Raw genomic sequence first — 13,741 nt, 5'->3', positions numbered from 1 at the left:
AATTCTCGAACTGCATTGGTTTGACACAATGTTATTCTAGCTTTGAGTATTCTTCTCCAACCTAATTGACTTTTGACAGCATCAGGATCCGAAATCATTGACAAGAGTAGATTCTGTGGATGGCTAAACCAGGCATTTCTCTTGATGACGGAGTAAATAATGATTCTTGTAACTTCGTTCAGAAAGCGGGAAGACGTCATCAACTTCTATAGATGGCGTAGTCCTTCCAGGATAGATGGTTCGTTCTTAATTGAAAACCAAATGAATGCGTAGACTTCATGTTGTAAACAACTATGCGCACAAGATTGTCGGATGGCTTACTGGTTGATACATAAAGATGCAATGTTCTATTCGCAAGGGTCAACCACCTTGCTTGATGAAGTTTTATCTATACTTATTTCTGCTAAACCTTGAGGACAATCTCCTGAAGATATTGCCTTGCAAATGTCAAGAAGATACTCTTGATCACTGCTTTCTTCTAGCTTCAAATCAGAGATCCAGCGTACTGGAATGGGTTCGTGATGCCTTTAGTTTCACAATTATGAAGCAATGTTCCAATTGGACCCGCGTAAGTATTTGGTCCTGTACTCTTTCCGTCGAGGGACTGGAATAAGTATCTAAATGGAAGTTCGTTCGTGTGGAACATGTAAACAACTCTTTGGAGAGGCCTGCTCAAAGACTTTTCACAAAGGGACAAAGCACCATTCTTAAGGCCGCATTTTATTGGGGTACCATCCCCGCCAATAACACTGAGATTTGTGAGATCAATGTCCTTTTTACGGCGATAATTGAGTATTGCTTTTTGAATGCAGTCTCCTGATCCTGATTCTGGAGTGACGTGCCCCACATACTCTGATCCAGGCTCTTCAACTAACACAACATGTTCCTCTTTTTTGCAACACGTCTAACACTTTTTTCTTCTTTTCTAAGGTCAAAGTTCGGTCCTGTCTACCATCAAAATACAAAGCTCTTATTCCTTTTCTTTGAGAGCTTCATCATTGTCGGCTAATATGTTTCTAGCTAAAGCCCTTTTTGTCTTTGAATTTTGCTGGCATCTATCACATTATCTGTATTTTTTTAGATGACCATCCCGACGTCTTCTAGGAGGAAAGAGGCTAGAAGGGCCGCGTGTCTTGTTGATGTCTTAGTCCTGTATACTGTAGTAAAAAAGGCGGGTAGTTGAAACCTCTTTTGTTGAACAGCCGGTTCAGGCGATGTTTTGAAATGTTTTGGTGGCTGGTACTCCTCATCTGAACTTGAGACCTTGTCTCCCACCGCTTGTTTTTCGCATTCCACTTCTTCTGGATCAAAGCTTTGAGCTGATTGTTCTTGATCTGTTCTCTTAGCTATTGATCTTTGTCGCTGAAGCTTTCGTCGTAATCTCTTGATACGTCGTTTGGATTCCTGATGATTCAAGTTTCCTATAACCAGTTTTCTTGTGGTTCTTTGATCTAGAACAAAGGCACCTCTAGCACTGGCACTTTTCTTCGTTTTTCGCAGTTGCAGGCAAGAGAATCGGAACACATACAAAAGGCTACATCAAATGAAATATTTTTGGCAGACTGTTGAAAATCAGCAATTCGTTGCGCACAAGTTTGGAAACCGAACTTTGTTGACTTTTGTAAGTCACGGACAATATGGTACTTCAATATCATTGCAACAATCCTTCTGACACTGAAAATTTCTTCGCCGCTGATTGAGGCGTAATCCAAAATTTCTACAGTCTTCCTGGCGACGATAGAAGATAAATCCTTTGTTAAAGACTCTTTCCGGGATCACGAAATTCTCATTTTTTCTTCTCGCTCCCGTAGGTATTGTCTCAATACATTTTCTACAGTAGGTAGCTGTGTTCTACCTAATTCCTTGGGTGTCCCAATAATGCTATTCCTAACGCCAGACCGTAACAAACTTGTCGATGCCATAACGTCAGCGTATCTGTGACTCTCTTCCTAATAAATGGTAGTGAACACAACTGAAACACTGTTCTCACTTCTACACACAGCACTTCACATGACAACAAATTATTTAGTTAAAATTTCCTACAGCACTAATAAATAACTCAAGCAGCGACAATCACGTTCGACACAGCTGGTTGACTACTGTGACTGATAAGACCGATCCTTTCAGCTGGGCAAGTACAAGAGAAGAGGCGTTCGGGGAGAGGTGGGCGGCAGGTGACCTAGTGCGATAAGCAGATGCATAAGGCATTGGGAGCAAATTATTTATATTATTACTGCTCTTAGAATTTAGCACTAAAGTGTTTTCTTCGTTATTCAAGAGACTTCAATAATTTTATATTAAAATTTTATTGTACGATACGCCAGAAAATCAGTGCATTTTTACAAATAATTAACTAGGTTTTTATGCTTGTGGTGCACAGAAATAACCGTAATAAATTTGTTTTATGTATTTATTTTTCCTTTCCAATGCTATTTCAATAATTTAAACGACCGAAAAATATAGGAAATATTTAAAAAATATTTTTTGGAAAATCAATTGAAAAGTGAATCTTTTGTTGATTTTTCTAATATTTGGGCTCTACTCGGCAGCAGAAGGAGTTGTCTAATCGAGTTGAGATTTTTTATACGTTTTATTGATGCCATTTGGCCAAAAATCCGCACTAGTCGTAACCGGATTTCGAAAGAAAGTTTTTTTTCGATACACCCTAGTTGTTAGGCAACCAATATTACCCTTGTGATGTTTTGGTTGCATAATTAACTTAGGCAACAAGTGAAATGCCAGTTCGAAAACCAATAAGGATAAGCAGCCTCATATTGAATATAGAGCTCATAAGTAGTGAACATAACAAAAACACTTTTTTAAAACTGTAGAAACCACTACAAGAAAATAAGGACGGCGTTTGAATAAGAAAATCACAAGAAGTCGAAAAAGGGAAAAATTTCCATTTTCCTCTTAAAAATAAGGATTTTATGGGGAGAAAAACATCATCCCAAAATAACCTGGCTTTTTTGCATCTTTGATCTTTCCTATATGTAGACACTGCAATTTGTGAAAGTCTTTCCTTTTCCCCTTCTAAAATACAGTTCCAAATACATGGGCGAATATTTTGACTATTCAGAGAGCATCGTACTCTTTTTTTTATATAGGTTTGTATTATTAACAGTTTTCCCATCCGTTAAGTAATCTCTTACGTTCTTTCTTGATTTCTTCTTTCAGGTAAAAGCTGTTCTAAATATAGATATACAGGGTGGCCCATAAGTAGGTATACAGTGGCATCTAAGTCTTAATTACAATTTTCAGGCGCGCTAGTGTTCGAAATGTCCTCATTCAACATTTCAATGTTCTTCAAACCTACCCAGAAGGCTGCGACACACATTACGACAGAAATTTGTCCGAATCAGTATCTTACCTGTGTCCGAACCTGTTTTTATTAAATTTGTTTCTGATACGATAAATTCTTAAATGTGCTGGTGCATTCTCATAGTGTACGAACATGCTCAGCACTTTTCTAATAGGATTTAAGATTCTACTTTCTTTGCCTTTCGTCGAAGTTCCAGTCTTCATTCAAAATGTTAAAAAAAAAAAAAAGACAAAGATAAAGATAAAGATAAAAGAAGTTACAAACAAGAAGTTATGGCAATACTACGACTGTATACCTACTTTTGGGTCACTATGCTTTATAAAATTCTTCAATGACCCTCTAAACTCGTTCTTTTTATTTTTCAATCCATTTTAACGAGAACTTTTAACTATGCGTAAGAAGTTACTGCCTTTGAAGAGTACCCCAAACAAACTAAAATCCAAGAGCGTATTACTAGAAATTCTTGATCCATGTACTGTATGTTGAATTTTATTCTCTTTCTATTCTATTATACAATCTCATACATATAACAACCCAATACCATTGTTCAAAAATTTACTACACAGAAAATAATGTCAATGCTACTCATTTTAAATTATATATTAATAAAGAACGCTACAATTATATTTTTAAAAGCCGAATGATGTAAAAAGTAATGCTATCTTCTTTTTTATGGTAGCCTCTTTTAAAAGAGAGAGGAAAAACATAATTTTAGATCATTATTAACTCCCAGGACATAAACATTAAGGAAGAAGCAGATCTTTTTAAATGGTTTGTGAAACATTTAAGGCTCACCACCAGTAATAAAAGAACAGCAACGTATAATGTCACCTATGTTCAAAAATTTGGACTCCTTAACTCCTTTTAATAATATGGTATTTACTTTTCTTAACGGTATTTCTACCCTGACGACCCCAAAATAAAGGCTTCTCATAATGTGGTCTCGTAAAAATAAGATCTAGTTCACTATATGCAGTGTGTTGTGGTCAAACAGTTTAGTGTCAAACGGCCTAAGTGCAATTCAGTTTATTTGTTTTAACTTGCTTCACATTCCACAAATCAAGTAAAGGATTCATAGTACTTTTAAAGAGTGGAACTTTTTTGTTTTAATTTTGGATAATGCTTTTCTTATGTGTTTTAATAAAACACAATCTGCCCGAGAAATTCGTTGAATTAAATGTTCACTTTTGGCAAAAGTAATAAGCAGTAAAGTGGGATGCGGAATAGATGTTAAGTTGTCAACAGTAAAAATACGTTTAAGTAATAAGTGTGCAGCATTACGTTTTCTAAAAGGGATTTTTTTTTTACCTTATTTATCTTTCTCTGACTCTTGAATTAATTATATTTTTCTGTTTGGAAAAGAAATATTCACCCTTATTTTTAATTACTGTAAGAAGGGTGATAGGCGTTTCTGATTTTTAATTACATAATTATACGTATGAAGTGTGCAAAGGACAAAATTATAGCTGCTCAGGGAAAAGCAATTTTTCAGGACAGTAAATATCGGAAGAGTTGCAATAATTACTGCTCCAACTCTTTCTCCTTGTTCCTTTCTTTCTGTTCTTTTTCTTTTTTTTAAGTTTATTTTTACCACTTATAACTATCATAGATACCTTTGCCACGATTAGGTTTCTAGCCTTTGAGACCATTCTTACTGTTTCATTAGATGCCATTGTCAGCTAAAAATCAACATAAAAGGACTTTTTTTAAAACTACATCTACTCTCATAAAACTATTGTTTATTCCATGTATGATGATAGGCAATAAAAATAAACTTCCCTATTCCCTTACCGTTTTTAACATAGGAAAAGGGAGAACAAGTTGTTGATTTTGTTAGGGAGGGAATTTTTTTTTTCTAAGGTACGGAATTGTGTGAACTCTAAATTTCCACCCTGTCATTGTTCTTCTTTTTAAACACTATCAACAACTGCTACTGAAGTTTTTCCATCTTTAAAAAGAGGTATTGATTTTATTACAGGAAATTTAATTTTAGTGATATTTTGAAATAGAATTATTAGACATTAAAATTCAATCGTCACAAAGTTAATTTCAATGATTCTTTCATTTAAGAGTCGGTGGAGATAGGGGGAGGGTTAACCCAAACCAATCATATCCAGATTCTACGTTTATTTCCTTTTTTTCTTTTATTTTTAGTAGTTATCTACACGATTGAGTAACTGAACATGAGTTTTGTTTTTTAAAAAAGCAAATTTTTGCTATAAATTCTGTGTTGGTCATTTTACATTTTACGCACTTTCCCTCTGAAAGTAGCCCTCTCTACTGGCAATACATAGTTTCCAAAATTTCTTCAATTTTTTTTCGAAAGCATCCTACAACGCACTTTCTGGAATAGCGTGCAGTTCTCTTGTCGCATTGCCTTGAATCTCCTTTATGGTTTGGAAAGGACACAAAGAAAGTTTTGAGTTGGAATGGAATGGAATCTTTGAGTTTTACTTCCCACGGTTATGCAGGTTAGGCTAAAGGAGACGGTGATGATGAAATGAATGGTGGAATGAATGAAGTGGGAGGAAACGGGAGAACCTCAAGGAAACCCACGCACACGGTGTTTGTCCACCACAAAGTTCACTTGGCGCGAGCTGGGATCGAACCATGGACCCCAAGCACCAGAAGTGAACGCTCTACCATTGAGCCGTTTTAAGTTTGGAGTACAGAAAAAAAGTCTTAAGGAAGTTTTTATTGCCATTTGCAGTGGCAAGCATTTCCTGACTGATTTTAATATGGTTTTGTTTCTGATTATCAGTCCACATACTCGGCACGAATTTTGCACTCACATGACGCATCTGAAGTTTTTCAGTCCAAGTTTGATAGCATGGCCCTATGCTGATACAAATTTCATTAGCAACCTCTTGAACAGTTAAACGATGATTTCCATCAATCACATCACGAATTCGTCGACAAAGTCGACATGATCGTCATCTATTGACCTTGAAGGTCGTCAGATCTGGAATCCTCGGTGACCGATATTCTTCCTTTTCAAAACGCTTAAACCGCGCATAGTCCTGTGTTGGATTCATACAGTCCACCCCGTATACTTGGTTAAAATTTTTGTCAAGTTTGTAACAAAATTTCACACACACACATGTTATTCTACAAGTTCTTCCATTGTCAATATTGCACTAATCCGACGAAGATATTATACATGTGCTCACTTCAGCAGCTGTAGCTCGCCAACTAACAGTCATGGCGAAACTAGGCAAATGGAGTTCGTTGTGTAAACCTGCTGCTAGATGCACTCAGTAGTCGCAGTTCTCTCCCTGTGCCGACTGACGCGCTACCTCAAAAATTTTGGTCTTTTTTTTAAAACATATTTCGTATGTCACTACCACGTAAAATGAAAGAAATCCCCATTACTTGTAATTTTAATAATGTAAAATATAAGATTCAATGAAGTTTAATAAAACTATCAAGACCCAATCGCAGTTTTCCATCCCCACTTGTTCACTTAAACCGCTTCTCAATATAAAGGGCGGTGCCCTTTGTAGGGTGCTAGTCATGTTTGGCTAGCAAATAATAATAATAATAATAATAATAATAATAATAATAATAATAATAATAATAATAATAATAATAATAATAATAATAATAATAATAATAATAATAATAATAATAAAAATAAAAATAAATAAAAAGAAAGAAAGAAAGAAAACAAAGAAAAAAAGTTAAAATAATACGCTAAATTAATAGACAAATTAAATTGTGTCAACATCAGCACTTTTTGCTTTGTATGCGATAAACTTGAAACTAAACACTGAAACAATGGTGTAGATAGAGAACTAGGATTAAAGACGACACGTATACAAGAACTGTGTATACTATATGTAGTTCTATTACAGGCTTTACTGAAACATAATCGTCCCTCTCGAGACAAAGGGGCGTATCTCATTTTCTTCATTTTCCCAGGAGATAACTTTAAATTTTTTCTCGTCATTTATTCTATCGTCTTCTTTTAAAATTTAGTTTGATCTCATAAGTTATATACCTGAACGCAGGATATCAAACGAAATTTAAAAGAAGACGATAGAATAAATAACGAGAAAAGATTTAAAGTTATCTCCTGGAAAAATTAAGAAAATGAGATACGCCTTTTTGTCTCGAGAGGAACGATCTACCAAAAATGATACATTCTCGTTTTTGGATCAGGAAATAAACTGGATATAAGTAAAACATGATTCAGAAACTATTAGCGGTACATATTTCCTTGAAGGGGTCTATTATTACGATTAAGTCGACTTTTTCAACTACAGTAACAGTACGTTCAGCTACATATTTACTCTCGTAATCATAGTATTAAAAGGAAAATAAAAAGAGGAAAGAACAAATTGTATATAGCATGTATCAGTGACTTGTTATCTGTGAATCGAATACCAGAAATTCTTCCTTGATTGTCAACCTGCTCTTGTTCTTCTCATTGTGATCCTTATCTTTCAAGAATGTAGCCTTGTGATTTGTTGATATACCGCTTTCATATTATATAATATTCTTCTCTGGTCACCCACTCTTTCTTCCATATGTGTACGACTTACAGACTCCCACATCCCGAGATCACAGTTCCCGCTTACCAAATGCTTCAAGGCAACAGTGGATATTCACATTAAGAACACAACAATTTGAGCTAATTTTAATTCATTAGGCTACTGAATAACTTTTCTTTTCTTGATAGTGAGGAATGCAGAAATTTATCAAAACGATGGATGTTGATGAAAGATGGCGGATGAATCCTTGAAAAACTAGTCTAATGATTGGTATGAAATAAGATTTCTTTGTCAATGTCAAATAAAGTGGTAGAAAACATTACAGTGCATGCTGTTTGTATGCAATGTATGTTGTAAAAAGCTCTGTAACTTGAGGAGATAATAATAATAATAATAATAATAATAATAATAATAATAATAATAATAATAATAATAATAATAATAATAATAATAATAATAATAATAATAATAGTAATAATAATATAATAGTAATAATAATAATAATATAAAAACGCAGTTAGTTTTTGACATTCCATCTTGATGTCTGAAAGTTTTGTTTTGTATTATTGTTATTGTTGTTGAATATGCAAAACGAAGCAAAATACACATTGCACAAGATTCCTCTTACAGGTCCTATAGAAATGTTTGGTAGATATGCATAATATATTGTACATTCAGTTAGTTCGATAAAGAAACAAACATCATGAAAAAATAAATTAACATGGCAGACAGCGTAAATTTAGCTTGAAACTTGAAAATTAAGCATAATTCTAAAACTACTTAAAAAACTTTCGTATATACAAGCTAGTAATTGCTCTAGAATTTGTGTTATGCGTGTATTAGGAAATACGTAAATACATTATCCGCATAGAATACAGATGGTGATCAGAAAAATGAAACACCTGAACGAAATTGCAACTTACCAGATTAATATGGTGTCGGGCCACCTTTCGCCTTCAGAACAGCCTTGATGCGACGTGGGATGGAGGCATAGAGGTCGTGAATGGTAGCAAGTGGAATTTTACCCATTCCTCGTGCAGGGCATCGGCCAGTTCTGTGAGAGAGGATGGAGGTGGAAATCATCGCCGGAGTCGTGTTTCCAAGACGAACCACAGATGCTCAATTATGTTGAGATCTGGGGATTGGGCGGGCCAGGGGAGGTGTTGAACTTCATCCCGATGTTCCTCAAACCACGCTTCAACAACGCCAGCTGTGTGAATGGGTGCATTATCATCCTGGAAGATGGCGTCATTGTCCGGGAACAACATCCGGACCATAGGATGCAAGTGGTCTCCTAAAATTGCGACATAATCGTTGGCAGTGGTTCGTCCGCTAAGTGTGACCACAGGACCCAATGAAAACCATGATATGGCGGTCCACAGCTTCACCGAGCCGCCGTCATGTTTCACAGTTGGGCGGAGACACTGCAGATCATGAGCTTCTTTGGGCGTTCTCCACGCATAAACACGGACCGTGGTTGGGAATAGGGTGAAGGATGACTCATCCGACCATATCACACGTTTCCAGTCCTCAGCGGTCCAAGTTGTATGGTCGCGGCACCATTTGCGGCGTGCGAAAGCGTTATGGTCCCTGATGAGCAGTTTGGCCCGTGCAACACGACCCCGTAAGTTCATGTCATGTAATTCGCGGCGGACTGTGATTGTCGAAACAGGGTGGGGGAGGTGCTGATTGAGTTCCTCCGTCACTTGTTCCGCAGTGGCACGGCGGTTCTGCATGACAATGCGCTTTAATACCCGGCGTGACCTGTCACTCATGATTTTCTTCCGCCCACTGTTCCGCTTCCCCGATTTGGTTTTCCCGTGTGTTGTGTAGGACGTCATTACCTTCGACACTGTCCCACGCGACACACCTAACACAGTAGTCACTGCCGTCACACTCACTCCACATAACCGCGCACCAACAATTTGCCCTCTTTGAAAATCTGAGAGGTCTCCCATTTTACACTACCTCCGTCTGCTGCAGCCACTGGACACTGCTGTTCCACTGCGCCTGACGTAGTATGGAGACCGACCTAACACACCACCACCACCGGTCCGGCGCTGCGGGCGCCACGACACCACTGCCAACCCATACATCTGACGTGTTGCCAACTACAGGTGTTTCCATTTTTCTGATCACCATCTGTATATTAATGTAGAAATACTTATTTTTAATTATCCAGTGCATAGTACTTACAAGTGATAGTTATTTAGTCTGTATTGAGAAGCATATTTTATTGGGTATATGAATAATCAGGTTCAAAAAAGGATAAGCTCAATGTTTAGTGTACAGTATTGCACTGTACGCACCAGGAATTTATTCGATATAGTAACATAGTAGAAACATAGGAACATAATAGGGAGTCAGTGAAGGACGACGAGCGTAGTGGTCAGCCCACAACAACCTGAACTGATTATAACATCGCCGCCTTCGCCAAAATGGTCAAAGAAGAGCAAAAAAATGACGTCTTAGTTAATAGCAGATACACTCAATATACCCAATACACCAAAAACTGTGGTTTTACGAATTTTAACCGAAGACTTGAGAAAACGCAAAGTGTGCGCAAGATTTGTTCCGCAGTTTCTGTCTCAAAAACAAATCGTAACTTTGCACCATCCTCCTTACTCTCCAAACATATTTCCGCCTGATTACTTTCTCTTCTCCAAAGTGAAGATGCAACTATAGGGCGAAAATTCTATACTATTAAGGAGATTTAAAAAGGTGTGACCTATCAGCTGAACAGGAGTCCCATATATATATATATATATATATATATATATATATATATATATATATATATATAAAATCCAAAGCCATGAAAAAGTTCAGCAGTGCATTGCTTGAAATAGAGCCTATTTTGAAGAAATAAACTAAATAAAAATTATACCAGTCTTCTTATTGTTTTCCAATGACCTTAGGCCGGGAACTTATGGATCGCATTGTGTATGTTGGCCAATATTTTGCTGTCATTTATCCAACAGTTTCGAGCTCGCTCTTCCAATCATAATTTCTCTTCTTTCATAGGGGCTATGTTAGTAATTGATTTGGTTGGTAAATGCTCGGCGCAGCGGTCAATTAAATATTACGCCAACGTTGACAATTGACTAGCCGACTGTTTGCCACTGTGGTGTTGCTAAAATGAAATTCGCTGTAATCTGATAAAGACGCAAAACTAGTTGTAATGATAATTTTATACTTTAAAGGCAGAATGATATCATTGCTTATAATTCTTAATATAATTAGGAAGTACAGGGTAGTTTTATGTGTCAACTAGGTTTCAAACAAGCTCAACTTTCGTTTTATTCCCGAGAGGGGGCGCGGCGCGCTGATTACCTGACTTGTTATGCAAATTTTCACTAGGCAGCTAGCTAGACAAACATTGCAGTGACGATTGTCCGGGTTTCGCCCAGTGGGAATCCAGGAAGGGGCTCGGGGCTCACGCGTCCCTCCATAAGAAATAAAATATAAAAATTAATCCCTAATGAAGCGCTTGTTCAAAGGCTGTGAAAACAATGTTTTAAAATTTCTCTCAAAAGGAAGATTCTGAGTGCGTTCTCCACTCATTACAGATAATGTATGCGTTTCCAGTTCATGGTAATCCTGGATTCTCTCGTGTTGAACAACATGGTTTTCCTCAATGCCGCCTCCAGAAGGGCGGAGATAAATACGTATTATGAAGCACTGCAATCCACATTTTTAGTTAGCGAACCAAATATCGAAAAATGTATCAAGTTTATTTTTCAGACCTGCGTTCCCCCCTTCAAAAATTCCTGGATCCGCCTCCAGTATTGGCTGTTGCCAATTAACTGCTAATAGTCATAGCGTACCTATTGAAATGTTTCAAACGTTCTTTGCATAATGAACAGTTTTTTTTTGGGGGGGGGGGCTTGCACATCTTTTACTGTACATCCTGGAGCAACTGCTCCACTCGCTCCATTGTAGTTACACCACTGCCTCAGAGTATTATCCGCGTATTAGCTTGGATTAATCACTGCCTTCTGTCATTTATTATTGACAAAATATTTATGTTACAGTATTTCAACTTCATGTCCACTTTTTGAGATATTCTATGGGAAATACAGGTAAACAACAATGACGGGTTACTCCCAAAATATGTGCGTGGGTTCGTTTGAAATACACAATTGCATTCATTCACGCTAAAACGCAAGTAATTTCAAGGTCAAATTACAAAAAATGTGAAATGAAGTACTATCCAAGAACAAGAATAAGTGCATATTTATATGAGTTTAAGAGCTGTTAAGATCTATTCACATTTCTCAAACTTTTAAAATATTATTCTATAAGGACCGGAAATCTCGAGAGGAAGCAAAACAAATTTTCTTCTGTCACTTCTTTTTCATGGTTCGTTCGTCTGAATACAACACTCAACACATGTATCTTGCAATTTACAAGTGAATGAGCCCGTACACACAGGAAATGAAGAGTGGAACATTAGTGTCTGGCTAAGCAAAGAAAAGAAGAAAAAGAAATTGTCCTCAGCATCTGGGCTGGGAAGATGGCGAACAAAAATGCAGACTTTATTCTACTTTCAATTTTCACAGGTAGATGTCGTGATTATTCTTTCAATTAGGTCTTTTTCGTAAAAACCAACCGTGCGGAAACAAATTTTTAGTCGAAGATTCAATAGAAAAATTGTTGAATGAGATCTTTTTTAAAGCTTTATCATGTTCACTCCTTAATCCGAGAAGAAGAAGAAAGTACTTTTATTGTGTTTCTTTCTTTACCTTTTTATAATTTTATGTCGCTGTTGTCGTTTTCTTCTTGTAATATTGCCTTTTAAAATAGATCGCGCATACTTGCTTCCTGTCATGTTTTCTAGGCCAGCCGCTGATAGGCGCTCTGGTCGCCAGAGAAAGGGTGCCCTCTTGTTTTCGCCTGAACGAATCCTCTTTTTACCTTGATTATAGTTATCAGCCAACTGGTCCGCTAAACCTGCAAAACGATATTTCTTTTCATCTGATACGTAGTCCCATTGACATAAATAATTCTTTCTCATCGTATAGGCTTATAAAGTAAGGTTTTTGAATCCTATATAGCCTAATCAAAAATGTTTTGTGTATATATATGTACGTATGTAATGCATCATTACGTACTATAAATATTTATTAAAGTAAATGAAGAACAAATTCCTTGAGCCTTCTTCTAAGCAAGTGACGCAGTGACTGATGATGATTCTAGTTTTATTGGCTTCTATCTTCTTTCTTTTCTACTCATTTCGCCACGGAAGAAGAATAGGATGAAAAATTATATCCTGATTTGAATTGACTAAAAAAATGGTTTTACAAATAATCGTCTTTCTGATTTCATCCTCTTATTCTGCCGTAAAAGACTAGCCAAACAAAAGTATTCCTCTAATGGTGCAGATTTAAGAGTCTCAAAATATGAGTTTTAAGCTTTAGATTAAAGTTTCTGGTTCAGACACCTATCAGGGATTAAGTTAGTTTGAGATAAGATCAGTTCGAGGTTTCCTGGGTGATAGCGAATCAAACAAGTACCCACGTGTACCGTGATATTTTCTCAAGGGATGGGCACGAGTCGAGTTAAAAGTCGACTCGACTCGAAATTCGAAGCGAATTCGAGTCGAGTTTCGAGTCGAGTCAAAGATAATTTTTCTCGAGTAGAGTTCCGAGCCGAGTCACTGTTTTGAGGTCGAATTTCTAGTCGAGTCGAATTTGATAAATGGCTTGCTCGTTTAGCTGGTTTTAGCTTGTTTTGAAATTATTGCCTGATTAGACTGGAAAGCGAAAGCTTGAGAAATGTAAGCAGTAATGTGGATTATTTAAAGTGTTGCTCACGAGATGGGGCACTGCTCGCATCTCGTCTCCTTTCGATTTCGATTTTTATAACGAGACAGCCTCAAATGTCGTGAACAACAATATAAGTATATAGTGTAGTTCTTACCGTC

General features: G+C 36.7%; 1 protein-coding gene across 2 annotated transcripts in view; it reads left to right on the top strand.

Annotated features, from left to right (window-relative positions):
- Sb (serine proteinase stubble) overlaps positions 1-13,741 on the top strand; it is a 370,416-nt gene that overhangs the window by 28,716 nt on the left and 327,959 nt on the right. The gene's annotated exons all lie outside the window — the stretch shown is intronic.

This window comes from Thermobia domestica, chromosome 13, assembly GCF_964235325.1.
Source record: "Thermobia domestica chromosome 13, izTheDome1.hap1.1, whole genome shotgun sequence".
In the NCBI taxonomy this organism is placed as follows: domain Eukaryota; kingdom Metazoa; phylum Arthropoda; class Insecta; order Zygentoma; family Lepismatidae; genus Thermobia; species Thermobia domestica.
The sequence above is the reverse complement of the archived record's forward strand: the minus strand, read 5'-3'. Positions and strand labels throughout refer to the sequence as shown.